Source organism: Macrotis lagotis, chromosome X (genome assembly GCF_037893015.1).
Source record: "Macrotis lagotis isolate mMagLag1 chromosome X, bilby.v1.9.chrom.fasta, whole genome shotgun sequence".
NCBI classification, from domain to species: Eukaryota; Metazoa; Chordata; class Mammalia; order Peramelemorphia; family Peramelidae; genus Macrotis; species Macrotis lagotis.
The window spans coordinates 375,442,839-375,458,089 of NC_133666.1; the positions used below are offsets into that span (position 1 = coordinate 375,442,839).

The following is a 15,251-nucleotide window of genomic DNA, read 5'->3' on the forward strand; positions in this document are numbered from 1 at the left end:
TAAGCAAAAAGGAAGAAATTGAAGGAATAAGAATTGGCAATGCGAAACAAACCTTTCGCTCTATGAAGATGATATGATGGTACATTTAGAGAACCCAAGAAAATCATCTAAAACACCTTGAAACAATTAACTAATTCAGGAAAGTAACATGATATAAAATAAACCTGCATAAATCATCTGCATTTTTATATATAAATGGCAAAGCCCAAGAGCAAGAGATAGAAAGAGAAATTTCATTTAAATCCAAAGAGGGAGCTCTAATGGAAATTCATGACAAATGTTGTAGACTTATGGATTGTTACAGGATTAGGTTTGACTATTTTTTCCAGCTTTGATTTGAAGGAGAGTAGATATAGTAAACAGTAGGACTGATTGAAAAGAACTACAATCCTCCTGAACCCAGGCCCAGTACTCTATACACTTTGCCACCCAGCTGTCCCTTCTATATTACAAAGCAGCACTCCTCAAAACTGCCTGGTACTGGTTAAAAAAGAGAGTAATGGATCAGTCGATTAGGATAGATTGAAAAGAAACTGAGGTAAATGACCTCAGCAAACTACTATTTGACAAGCCGAAAGACATCAGCTTCTGGGATAAGAACTCACTTTTTGGCAAAAATTGTTCAGAAAACTGGAAAATGAATGCAAAAATTAAGCATAGAGTCACAACTCACACCCTCAAAATAAGGTCAAAATGAGTATAGGATTTAGACAGAAAGAGCAATACCATAGATAAATAAATTAACCAAGAAATACTTTATCTACCTGATCGATGGAAAAGGGACACATTTATGACCAAACAACAATTGGAGCAGATTGTAAAATGCAAAATAAATGTTTTTGACTATATTAAATTAAAAATAATTTTGCACTAATAATATTGATGGTGCCAAAATTAGAAGAAAAGCAGAAAGCTGGGAAACAATCTTCACAACCAGGATTTTTGATAAAGGTCTCATGACTAAAATATTTTGAGAATTGCCACAAATTTCTAAGATTACAAGTCATTCTCCAGCTGATAAATGGTGAAAGGATATGAAGGGGCAATTTTGAAATGAAGAAATTAAAGCTATATATAATCTTTGAAAAAAATGTGCCAAATCTCTATTGATTAGAGAAATTCAAATTTAAAAAAAATAAGGTATCATCTCAGACCTATTAGATTAGCTAAGATTATGAAAAAGGGAAGATGATCAATGTTGAAGAAGTTGTGAGACAATTGGGACATTGATGCATTGCTGGTGGAGTTGTGAACAGAACCTACTTTGTGGAGAGCAATATGGAACTGTGCCCAAAGAACAATAAAACTGTTCATACCCCTTGACCCAGTAATTCCAATTCTAGGTCTATCTTTGGAAGAAAATTGTTAAAAAATGGGAAATGTCCTACATGTTCCAAAATATTCATAGAAACTCTTTACACGGTGACAAAGAATTGGAAGTTGAGTGGATACCCATCAATTAGGGAATGGCTAAACAAGGTATCATACATGAATACCATGGAATAGTATTGTTCTATTAAAAAAAAAACATAGAAGTCGGGCTCTAGAGAATCATGGAATGATTTACAGGATCTGTTGCTGAGGGAAGGGAGTAGAAACTATTGAACAATGTACACATCAACAATAACATTATGAGATGAACAACCTTTATGGAATCAGCTCCTCCCAGAAGTCCAGAGAGCTAAAACAGCTGTATTTGGCTGGTTATGGACTTTATCATACTGAACCAGAGGAAGGAAAACAAAACAAAACAACACAAATCACACAGAAAAAAAAAACCCAACTCTTTTGAATCTGATGAACAATTTATAAAATTTCTCTTATGTATCTCTTTCCCTTAATCATGGTTCCTCATGCCACAAATTACTAATTTGTAAACATGTTTAATAAAATATGTGTGTAAAATGCTAACCTGATTTGTTCTTGCTGAGGGGAGGCGGTTGAGAAAGGTGGGTGGAGGGAAATTTTATAACTTGGAAATATGCATGTAAATTTGGATGAAAATAAATAAATAAATTTTAAAAAAGAAAAAAAAATACTACTACACTCCATTTCTGACTCTAGCTTAAGAGACAGTATAGTTCTGAGTTTCCAGCTCCTTCCATTCTCTAATACAATCATCTCAGGGAAAACAAGGAGACAATGCTTAGAGATGATCAGACTAAAGCTGTTTTGTGATTTTGGTCATCTACACTGGAGGCAACGTATCAACAAATGAAACCAGCACACTCAGAGAGAATTCTTGCACTTGAAAAACATAAAAGATGTGTGAACATTGTTTATTAATGCTCTGAATTTTTAAAGATAATGTGGGGAAGTCCCAGAGAATATTGGATGGATCCTCATCAGTTGATTTTATAGGAGAGTATATACAACAGTCAAATAAGATGGGAGAGCATGAATGGGTTTCAATTTACATTTATAGAGGTAATGTAACTGGTGAAATGATGAAATCTTTGGAACATTGGATTATTAGGAGCAAAAAGAAAAAATATTGTTTGGAAAGGTGAGATAATTTTCTTAATAATTTCTGAGGTATAAGACAGGGTGGGGGGTCAGGGATTCTTGGATGAATCCTCTACAAATAGATTTCTGAAATCTAATATTTATCCATCAAATGAATGGCATTTTGAAAGCAGTTAAAGACAAGGTGACACAATATAATATTCAGCGTTAAAGCAAATATTAGATTGTTTAAGATGTCATTGTTTCTTAATTTAGCAATCATCACATATCTCCAGCAAAACTGTGAATGAACTTGCATGTACATTATATAATTGTCCAGTCTTTGCCCTGACTGCAATCCCTATAATGACCTGAAATAATAATATTTAATGAGCTGGTAGACATGTATTATATGGAGACACTGTAGCTTCAGAAACAAAGATAGATAGATAGATAGATAGATAGATAGATAGATAGATAGATAGATAGATAGAGAGACAGAGACACAGAGACAGAGAGGAGATATAGAGACAGAGACAGAGACAAGCAGAGACAGAGGTGCAAAGCCAAAGACAAATCAAGACAGAGATAAAGCTAGATATACAGAGAAAGAGAGACAGAGACAGAGAGAGACACACTTGCAGATAGACAGAGAAACATCTGGCAAAATTAGACTCACACATTGTTATCTTCCTGTATCTACATTGACTGACTCCTGTTCCAGGGTTATAGGAAAATTAGAGTATACTTACAGACCACAAAGGATGACTTTGGGAACATTTTATTTAAAGAAAAATGTTCCTCTTTTCAGTTCTACAGGAATGGAAGAAGGGTCTAGCCTGTAAAAAGACGTTAATGTGACAAAAGCACCATGTCCAAACAAATTATTTGTCTCAGTTTCAAAGTCTTTCAACCTATCAGGATTTTGCACTGATATTATAACTCCCAACCTCCTGCCTCAAACCTCAATACTAATTTTTAAAAAATATTTTGTTTTCCAATTATATACAATAGTAGTTTCTACCTATATTTTTGTAAGGTTTTGAATTTTACAATCCCCCCCACAGAAGGCAGTCAGATAATCTTTACATTGTTTCCATGCTAAGCATTGAACAAAATTGAATATGTTGAGAAAAAAATCATATACTTGAGGAAAAAATAAAATATTAGATATAGAATATATAGCACATAAGACAATTTTAAAAAAGTTGAAGGTAATAGACTTTGGTCTTTAATTTTCATAATTCTTTCTCTGATACAGATGACAATCTCCATCACAGATATGCTAAAATTGTATTTTTGTATTCTTATATATAAAATTTTATTATTGCACTGATGGAATGAGCAAATAAGTTGAGGTTGATCATCACCCCAATGTTGCTGTTGCTGTTAGGATGCACAATGTTCTTCTGGTTCTGCTCATCTCCCTCAGCTTCAGTTCATGCAAGTCTTTCTAGGTTTCTCTGAAACCCCATCCCTCCTAGTTTCTAATATAACAATAGTGTTCCATAACTCATATATAAGACAATTTGTTCAGCCATTCCACAATTAATGGACATTCAATCGATTTCCAATTCTTTGCTACTGTAGAGTTTCAATGAATATTTTAGTACAAGTGATAGTTTTAATTCTTTTCATGATCTCTACAGAGTATAGAACCAGTAGAGGTACTGCTGCACCAAAGGGCAAGAACCTTTTTCTTGCCTTTTGGGCTTAATTCTAAATTGTTCTCCAGAAAGACTGTATGACTTTACAGCTCCTCAACCAATATATTAGTGTTCCCAGATTTCCCACATCCCTTCCCATATTGATCATTGCCATTTCTGTTCATTTTGGCTAAACTGAGAGGTGTGGGGTTTTACTTAAGAGATATTTTAATTTGTATTTCTCTATTCAAAAATAATTTAGAGCAGTTTTTCATATGATCATTGAATCTTTGATTTTCTCATCTGTAAATTCCCTTTGCATAAACTTTGACCATTTGTCAGTTGAGGAATGTCTTTGTTTTTAAATTTGACTCAGTTCTCTATACATTTTAGAAATTAGACCTTTGTCTGAAATGATAGTTGTAAAAACTGTTCCCCTATTTATTGCATTTCTTTTGAACTTGGTTACAGTGGTTTTGTTTGTGAAAATGAATTTTAATATAATAAAAATTATCTGCTTTTTTAAATGTTCTCCATCTCTTCCTTGGCCATAAACTGCTTCCTTTTGCATAGATCTAAAAACTAAACTATTCCTTGATATCCTAGTTTGCTTATAATATTGACTTTCGTGTCTAAATCCAGTAATCATTTTGCTCATATCTGGCCATAGGATGTGAGATGTTGTTAATCTAAGTTTGTTCCATACTAACTTCCAATTTTCCCAACAGTTTTTATAAAGAGAGAGTTCTTATCCTAGAAGCTGGACTCAAACAGCAGATTTCTATAGTCATTTCCTGTTGTCTCTCTTATACCTGGTCTATTAGATTGATCCACCATTCTATTTCTTAGCTAGTATCAGACAGTTTTGATGACGGATACTTTATAATTTATATCTGGTGGGGTTAAGGCATATTTTTGCACTTTTTTCATTAAGTCCCTGGATATTCATGACTTTTTGTTTCTTCATATGAATTTAGTTACAATTTTTTCTAGCTCATTAAAGTATTTTTTTGGAACTTTGATTGGTAAGGCAATAAATAGGTAGTTTAATTTAGGTAGAATTGTCATTTTTATTATATTAACTCAACCCATCCTTGAAAAGTTGATATTTGCAGTTATTTAAAGCTGATTTTTTCTGTGAAAAGGGTTTTAGAGTTGTTTTCCTAGAATTGCTGATTCTTCTTTGTCAGGTAGACTCCCAAGTATTATGTAGTGTCTGAAATTATTTTGAATGGAATTTCACTCTCTAACACTTGTACTGTTTCTTGCTAGGAATGTAAAGAATTGCTGATGATTTATGTGGGTTCATTTTACATCAAAAGACTGCTAGAATTGCTAATTGTGTGCAGTAGTGTTTTTAGATTATTTTTTAGGATTCTTTACGTGTACCATCTTGCCATCTGCAAAGATTGAGTTTTTTTCCCTTCCTTCCCAATTCTAAGTCCTTCACTTTCTTGTTCTCTTGTTGCTGAGACTATTATTTACAATACAATATTGAATAGTAATTATGTTAACCAGCATCCATATTTTACCCTTGATCTTATTGGGAATGGCTCTTACTCATCTCCATTGCATATAAAGCTTGTTGATGGTTTTAGTTAGATACTGTTCATCATTCTATGGAATGATCCATTCATTCCTACACTCAGTACTGTTTTTAGTCAAAATGGGTGCTGTATTTTGTCAAAGACTTTTTCAGGATCTATTGAGGTGATCATATGATTTGTTAGGTTTGTTATTTATATAGTTAATTATACTAATGGTTTTCTTAATAGTGAACCAACACTGTACTTCTGGGAAAAATCTTGCTTGTTCATAGAGTATTATCTTAATGATAACTTGCTGTAATCACTTTGCTAATATTTTATTTAAGATTATTGAACACATATCATTAGGGAAATGATCTATAATTTTCTTCCTCTATTTTGAGTCCTTCTGGTTTAGGTATTAGCACCACATTGGTGTTGTAGAAGGATTTAGGCAGAGTTCCATATTCACCTATCTTTCCAAAGAGTTTATATGGAATTGAACCCAATTGTTCCTTAAATATTTGATAGAATTCATTGTGAATCCAATTGTCCCTGAAGATTTTCTCTTTGAGAGGTCAATGATGGCTAAATAAAATTCCTTTTTCTGAGATAGGGTGATGTAGGTATTTAATTTCCTCTTCATTTAACCTGGGCAACTTATATTTAGAAAATATTAATCCATTTCACTTAGATTATCCAATTTATTGACATACAATTGGGCAAATTAACTCCAAATTATTTTTTAATCTCATCATTGGTAATGAGTTTACCCTTTACATTTATGTTACTAGTTATTTGGTTTTCTTCTTTTTTAAATCAAATTAACCAAACATTTATCAATTTTATTGGTTTTTTCCATAAAAACCAACTCTTGGTTTTATTTTTTAGTTCAATGGTTCTCTTGCTTTCTCTTTAATTTTTAGAATTTCTAATTTGAAATTTCATTGGGAATTCTCAATTTGATTTTTCTCTATATTTTTAGTTTGAATGCTCAGTTCAATAATTTCCTGTTTCTCTGTTTTATTCATTTAAGCATTTAAATATGTAATATCCTTTAATTACTACCTTGGTTATATCCGATAAGTTTTGTTATGTTGCCTCCTTATTTTCATTGTAATCATTAATTCTATCTATAATTTCTTGCTTTATCCATTCATTCTTTAAAATGAGATCATTTGTTTCCCATTAGTTTTAGGTCTATTTCTCCATACTACACTATTTGAAATGATTTTTTATTGTATTATGAACTGAGTAGGAAGTATTCAAAGGAAGTATTGAAATGCCCTTTTGCATTTGATTATAGTGCTTTTATGCCCTAGTACATCGTTAATTTGGATTTACTGCAAAAAAAGTATATTCCTTTTGATCCCCATTCAATTTTTCTCCACGGGTCTATCATATCTAGATTTTCTGGCCTTCTATTTACCTCCTTAACTTCTTCCTTATTTATTTTATGGTTTGATTTATCTAAGTCTGATAGAGCGAGTTTGAGGTCTCCTACTAATAGTGTACAGGTTTCTATTCAGTTTCTCCTTTAAGGATTTGGAGGCTATACCACTTGTTGTATACATATTTAGCACTGAAATTGCTTCATTGTCCAAGGTATCCTTTAGGAGGATATAGTTTCCTTCCTTATCTCTTTTACTGAAATCTATTTTTGCAGCTGCATGTCTGAGATATGGATTGCTACTCCTATGTTTTTCACTTAATCTGAAGCAAATTATATTCTGCTCCAACTTGTACCTTTACTCACTGTGTATCTCTTTGCTTCAAATGAATTTCTTGTAAGCAACATACTGTAGGATTCTGGTTTTTAATCCACTCTGGTATTTGCTTATATTTTATAGAATTCATATTTCAATCAAAATTATAATTACTCTTTATTGCCCTCCATGCTATCTTCTCCATTTGCACTTTGCCCATTTTCCCTTTATCCATATTCTACATTTTTATTCTGAATAACACCTCATTCAGTATAATTGCCCCCCTTATATCCAACCCCTCTGCTTTCTTTCACCTTTCACTTTGCCCCTTATTCCTTCCCTTTTTGCAGTTAGTTGCTCAATTCCTCCTACTTACCCCTTTCCCATTTTAATACTTGAAAGGGAAGATAAGCTTCTTAACTGTGTATGTGTATATCAATCCTTCTTTGAGTCATCTCTGATGAGAGGAAGATGCAAGAGCTTCTCAGTTCCTTCTTTCACTCTATTGCAAAAGGTCCTCTGTATCTCTTCATATAATGTAATTTACCCCATTCAATCTCCAGTATCCTCCTCTCTTTATTGTCCCTTCTTTTTAAGATATTCCTTTTATATCAATCTGTCAGAGTCATGGACAAGTCATGAGTGTCCATTGTTTCTGGTTAAGTAGAGTCTCTCTATTAAAGTTATAATTTTAAAGATTTATGAGAATCTTTCTCCCAGGAGTAGATATAGCCAGTTTCACCTTATGGGTAGGCATTTTTTTTCTTTTGCCTTTTTTATCTGTTTTTGCATCTTTTGAGTCTCTTGTTTGAACTTCTAATTTTCTATTTAGCTCTGGTCTTTTCATCAAGAAAAAGATGCTAGTCTCCTCTTTTGTTAAAAGTCTACATTTTCTCCTTGAAGCGAAGACTCAATTTTACCTAATGGTGAATTTTTGGCTGCATTTCAATCTTCCTTATACTTTAGAAAAACATAATTCAGGCCCTTTGATCTCTAATGTTGATGCAGTCCAGTCCTATCCTTTCTATTGCTACTTGGCATCTAAATTATTTCTTTCTGGCTGCTTGCAAGATTTCCTCTTTTATCTAATAGTCCTGGAATTTGTTCATAATATTCCGTGGTGAATTTATTTTGGCATCCCTTACATGAGGGGACTGATGCATTCTTTCAATTACTATTTTGCCTTCTGATTCCATGATATCAGAACACTTTTCCTTCACTAAATCCTCTTATATTGCGTCTGAGCTTTTTTAATTTACTTTCAGTTTTTTCAGGAAGCCCAATGATGCTTAAATCCATTATCTTGATCTGTAGTTCTGCCAATGAGATAGTTCACATTTTCCTTCCTTTTTCTTTATTTTTTTGATTTTGTTTAACAGATTCTTCTTGTCTCATGAAGTCATTAATTTTCACAGATGCCATTATTTTGAGATTTTCTTCATTTACCTTTTGTAACTTGTTTTTCAATTAATCAATTCTATTTTTTAAGTTTTACATTTTTTTTTTACATTTGTGTTGCCTTTATTCTTGGTGTTGTGTGATCTGTTACAGCGAGACAGATGGAGGACCGATGGGGTGGGGAAGAATATTATGGGTTTTGTGCAATGGTTCACGGGGTAATGAGTTACAAATAAATAAATACCCTTGGGAAAACAGAAGACCCCCCCACCCCCTTCTCCTGAAAGCCAGAACTTCAGAAGGCCCTAGAACATCTCTGCCATTATGTCCAGCATAGACAGGGCATAGAAAATCTATAACCCCCTTTACACAATCCATCCAAGAGTGGGGCCTATTCCGGTTTCGCCAAAGCTTAGAGCAGGAGGCAGCTCCTGCATCAATAGCAAAGCAGAGGAGAATACTGCCTCTTTGTGTACTTTGCTTCTCCCCCTCCCACCTCCTCCCTTCCCTTTTCCCCACTTGCCACCTCCCCCAATATACACATACTACAGTAGGCTGAAGTAGTCCAAAATGTTGTGGTCATAGATGTCCATGGTCCAAAGCTCATTGTGGTGCTGTATGGCCTGCAGCAATTGCCGAAGATCAGCTTGCACACTGGCCAGTTTCTCTTCATCTACGGCACCCTCTAGGAGACTGGCTGAAGGGGGTGGCCAGGGCAGGTCCTTATAGCAATCCACTGAAACTGGGTGCACAACCATCTGGAGCTCAGACAACACCTTTGAGTGTTCAAGTGAGGTTTTCACTCCAGCCCTAGCAAGAGAGTTACCATAGAGACGCAGGTAACAGAGATGGGTACAGCAGCATAAGCTGGTCAAGGTACTAACAAGGTGGACATCCATGAGCTGGCACTCTGTAACATCCAGACACAGCAGGAAGTATTCTCTGAAAGGGGCTCAGGGGGTTACCAGACAGTTTGTTGCCACTAAGGTCCAGTTTCTTGAGATTGGCAGCATGGATAATGTGGTCTAAGTAACTCAAATCTCCAGCGAGAAGGGAAGTTCCAGGCTTTTCAAAGGGCCCTGAGGGCTGCTAAGCAGCTGATGAAGGCGGCCTGAAAGGATAGAGGAACCCATGTGGAGTTCCTTGAGGCATGTCAGCTGGCCAATTGCAGAAACAAAGCATTGGAAGCTGCCTTCTGTCTCAGCAGTGAGTTTGCACACATCGACATTGCTATATTGTAGCTTCAGGCTCAACAGGTGGGTGAACTTGGCCATGTGGGGCATGACAGTACACAGGCCCTTAAGTCCCAGGTTGTTGAAGTGAAGGTCTACCTGGCATAGACACACTGGGTCCAGCAGCTCCAAGAGTTACAGTGAGTGCTGGGACCTGGCAGTTCCTCAGCCCCTAGGTCCCTGCAGCTAAGGTGAAGCGAGCCATATGTGCTGGTCTGGACGTTGTAAGAAGTTCGGTTTACCAGCAGGTCAGTGTGCACTTCCACAGGCCGAGTGGCAGGGGCCTGGGGCTCCAGCTTTCGGCTCTTGGTCAAGCATTGAGCTGCTCTGGCCTGAGTCTGGGCACTGAGACAGGTCCTTGCCACATGCTCATGGTTGTGGGGTCCTGCCCACAGCTGGCATGCAAGAAGCCAGTCATGCCCAACGCTCGAAGCTCGGGCCTCGGGCTGCTAGATGTCTGGCGCGGTGCCGCCAGGATCCCGGCCTGCACGCTCTCCTTGCGGGGACGCTCGGGCCAGCCCATCCGCTGGAGCTGGGGCAGCCGCTGCTGGAAACTGAGGCACGGGAAGGGCCACGTCCGCACCAGCGCGTGCAGCACCAGCGTCTGGCCTTCCATGAAGCTGGCCCGGACCTGGGCCGGGTACAGCTCCCACAGCAGGGCAGGGAGCCAGGGCGCGGCGCGCCAGCCGCTGGTGCAGGGTCAGCTGCGTGGGACACAGGGACAGCGGAGACTGCATCACTGGGGAGTCCACCCGGCACATCTGCGCAGGCGCGGGGCGGGGCCTCCTGAAGTCAGTCTGGCTTTGTGGCTGGGCACGTGTCCACCCTCACCCCCGCCCCTCCGATCTGCACAGGCGTCATGGGGAACCCAGGAGCCAAAGGCCGAGCCATCCCGAGGCCCAAACTGAGGCGGCCGTGGAGGGAGGCGAGTACGGCTCCAGCAGAGTGCCTCCCGGGCCCCGCGCCTCCCGGGCCCCGCGCCTCCAGGCCCCGCGCCTCCCCCCAGGCCCCGCGCCTCCCGGGCCCCGCGCCTCCGATCTGCGCAGGCGTGATGGGGAACTCAGGAGCCAAAGGCCGAGCCATCCGGAGGCCCAAACTGAGGCGGCCGTGGAGGGAGGCGAGTACGGCTCCAGCAGAGCGCCTCCCGGGCCCCGCGCCTCCAGGCCCCGCGCCTCCTCCCAGGCCCCGCACCTCCCGGGACCGCGCCTCCGATCTGCGCAGGCGTGATGGGGAACTCAGGAGCCAAAGGCCGAGCCATCTGGAGGCCCAAACTGAGGCGGCCGTGGAGGGAGGTGAGTAGGGCTCCAGCAGAGCGCCTCCCGGGCCCCGCGCCTCCAGGCCCCGCGTCCCCCCGGGCCCCGCGCCGCCCCCGGCCCCGCGCCTCGGCTCGCTCTCATCCTCTTAGGAGGTGGCAACCACAGCCAACTGCCAAGACTCCTGCAGCTCGGGAAGATGGCCTTCCAAAGTTCCATGGGCCGCGGTGGGGCGGGGCCGACAGATGGCCGGGGATTGGCTGTCAGGAGCTCCATTGTTGCGCAGCCCTCTGTGGTTGGCCGAGGAACTGTCCCTCCACAGTCCCCGCCCCCGCCGTGCCTCTCCCAGGCCTTGCCAAGGCTCAGGCCTTCCTCCTCATCCCTGCCCTGGGCAAAGCCGGACTTCGGGCGCCTGAGCCCTCTGCTTTGTGCTCTCCCGCCTTTGTGTCAGCTCTTCCCGGGCCCCGCCCAGCCGACTGAAGCTTTACGTTTGTGAGAATTATTTTCTTTTTGTTCATATTCAATTGTATTTTTGAAGGATTTGGTTTTTTCTTACAAATTGTTAAGTTTTTCTTGCAAGATATTAATTTCCTCTTGGGTTGCTGATCCCAATCTTTTCAATTTTTTTTTTTTTTAAAAACTCCTTCCTGACCTTTTCTAAGAAATCTTTCTGGGCTGCAGGCCAAGTCATATTGTCCTCAAGTTCTAGCTCTCTCTCAGACTTAGTATCTTTATCTTTGGCATAGCTTTCAATGCCCCCCCCCCCCTTCCTGCTGGCTTTTCTTCATTTTCCTAGGATCTTTGTTAGGAGAGGAGCTGGTGTTAAAATCCCCAGAGGCCTTGCCTACTGGGCTTAATAACTCCAAGTGGGTAGGCCAGTAGAGGGTCCTAGTTGCTTTCTCTGGAGAGTTTGTGACCTTGATCAATGAACCACTTCCTAGGCCTGACTGAATAATGATGGGGCATACTGGTTATGCTTGAACAATGTGGGTTGGGCCTCAGGATATATAGTTCATCTCCTTATTCTTAGTATTGAGGGAGATATGCTTCTCATAGGGCAGCCTGCTTTGGGAGGAGTAGGTTGTTACTGTTTGATCTTGGAAGAGCCACTTTCTCTGATGCTAGTGATCAGATTCAACTGGAAACACAAGGATTCAGCTGAATAGCAGAGCTGACCAGATCAATGTCTAGCCACACTCAAGCACTCTCCCATCTGCTGTGCTAGAACTCTTTCATCAGCCTCCTAGCTAGAGCTCTCCTGCCCACTATTCACACAGCCAAAATTTCAGGGCTCACCCTGACACACCTGAGCTGGCTTCTTGGATCTCTGCCCATGGCTAACTCACACTTCCCTGAATCAGACCTTGTTAGTAAATGTTCTTGTCCTTTGTTCTTCTCTGGATGGTTTGAATCTAAATTCCGTTAAGTGACTTGATTCATGTTAGTTCTGAGGGAAAGCCAGGAGACCTTGGGACAGTGCCTGGCTTCTCTATGCCTTCGTGGCTGGAAATTTTCATGCTAATTTACTATATTAACTTCCAGCAGTTATCCCATTTCCTCTCCTTTTTTGGTAATCTACAATGCTTTTCTTTCCTTTTCCTATCTTTCTAGCTTCCTCACAGCCTGACTTTATTTTTTTCCCCTTGTTTAAGTTTAATTTCCTCTCTCAAACCATTTTTTTAAAATCTCTCCTATCAATCAAATCACACTAAATTTAAGGTATGATATTCCACAACACTCTCACCTTTGACTGGAATATGGTATTCAAGCATAACAGTCCTACTTAATCATGTGGCAGTACAGAATTTTTAAACCCTTCATGGGTTGCCTGTGTTTCCCTCACCAATGAACATCATTCTAGAGTGTGACCACCTCACTACTGTTACAACCTTAAAGTTACTTTTAAGTTAAACAAACACTCTAATTATTTCAGAACAGTTTATTACATCTCTGGAAGTTGGAATGACCTTGAAAAAAGGCTCAGTATGGGTATAATGCATTTCAGTCAAATACAGTAAATCTCTCTGCCCTGCTTCACAATTTTCTAAAGATTCCCTGTCATTTCTTCAAGTTTGGTCTTGTTAACTTATACTGGAATTTATTAGCATGTTTCTCTTTCATATCCATCCTAGAATCATCCTTTCTGGGCCATCTGCAAAGGAAGAGTATAACGTTTAACAGTTCAGAGATATTAGAACTCCTGTACCATGGTAAAGTTTCCTTTATTGAGGAATGTGTAATTCTGAAAAGATGTTTTCCATTTCTTTAGGGGGAACTTCTACCTAGACTATACTTTTTCCAGAATAGAACCTTGTGCTAGTTAGGGGGTACAACAGATAGAATTCAGGACCTACAGTCAGCTTCCTTTTAGTGTTCTTAAAACTTTGCTTTTCTGTGTAATGATTTTCTAGATTTAGAATATAACTAAGACCCTTTTTTTCTCAGTGGTCATGTCTATGCTTTTTAATTTTTTCATTTATTATTACTCTATCTCATTATGTTTCCCCCCAGTTGCAATTTCTTGCCTCTTTAAAACTGTAGACATCTACCAAATCCCCCTCCCCTACAAGAAAGTGTAAAGTTAAAGAATGTATAATCTACTTGTGTTTTCTAACAGGCCATTATATTTACTGGGATGTAGTGCAGAAAGGAAGAAAATTAAGATATTGGCCTTATTGAAAAGGAATATTTGTTATTAATATCTAATGTCAGATTCATATATATTTATTATTTAATATACATATTTAATATTTATATTAAATATTATAAATTATAATATATTTTTACTGTTATTAATAATGATAAATAATAAAATGATGCATTTTATATATATATATATATGTATATATATATATGTGTAAACTTTAAAATAGGTAGCTGGTGAAGCCAGTTTGGAGTGATTAGTTGATAAGATGATTTATGCAGGCAAAACATTTGGAAAGAAGAAAATGTGATTTATTAGTAGCTGAGTGATTCATGACAGTTCTATCGTTACTGTTTCTGGTTAAAATTAAAACAATAACATCTTATAAATAAAGAAATATTTCCTCTGGTAAGGGTTTCCTAAAAGAAAAACACTTGCTATCAGAACTCTTAACAAGCACATGTGCTTAATTGAATATGATAATTGTGCTTGATCTTATTTAATGGATAAGAGAAAGGATTGCATATTTCACAGTGTAAAGCATTTGACAAACTAGTACTCATTTTCTGGCATGAACAGTCAAAACTTAGCATGAGATACAATTAATGAAAATGGTACATCAAAACTTGCTTTTTAAAATTATTATTTTCTAAAATATCCAATGTGTCCAAAGAGTGCCTTTCTTCCCACTGTATTGTGCGCATAATTATAAGCTGGTTGACTATGAACAAGAGTAAATAACATGATCAGACATTTAATGGGAACATATTTTTTCCATGTGCTAATTTACTATACATTTATTCTATTTTCTCTCCAACTCACTGGTCTTAGGGAAGGAAATGATTACTATTGAGTTCTTTCTGTGGAGTTTTAAGGGATAATTTATCCTTCATTCAAGTTTTCTAAACCATCTGCACAATCGTAGTGACAATTTTATTCTGTTGAGATATTCAAAATCATTAATTTTGTAGGCACTATGTACCCAAAGTGTTTTGAATCATAATTTTATATATGTAAAATGTATGCAAACAAGCATGGATTTATCATCTTGTATGTTATAGAATCTGAAACAGATTTAGAAAGTAGGGAGAAGATAATGTAATGATAGTGAAGTCTGATGACTTCATAATGCTATTTATTCTCTTGGGAAAAAAAAGAATGGTGCGGGGACAAATGCATTTGCAGAATTCAAATGCATAGCTGAAAGACCTGGACTTAGAAACTCAGTTTGCTCTAATTCTCCTCCATTGATGTTCAGTTATTTTAGTCATGCCTGATTGTTATTAATTTCATTTGGAGTTTTCTTGATAAAGAAAATTAAGTGATTTTATCATTTTCTATTCTAGCTCCCATTATAGATGGGAAGTGAGGAATAGAGGATTCAGAGACTTGACCATGGAA

At 38.3% G+C, this 15,251-nt stretch overlaps 1 pseudogene; it reads right to left on the reverse strand.

The window, feature by feature from the left end:
* Positions 1 to 9,266: 9,266 nt before the first annotated feature.
* Positions 9,267 to 10,690, reverse strand: LOC141499151 (leucine-rich repeat-containing protein 14 pseudogene; annotated as a pseudogene).
* Between the last annotated feature and the right edge of the window lie 4,561 nt (positions 10,691 to 15,251).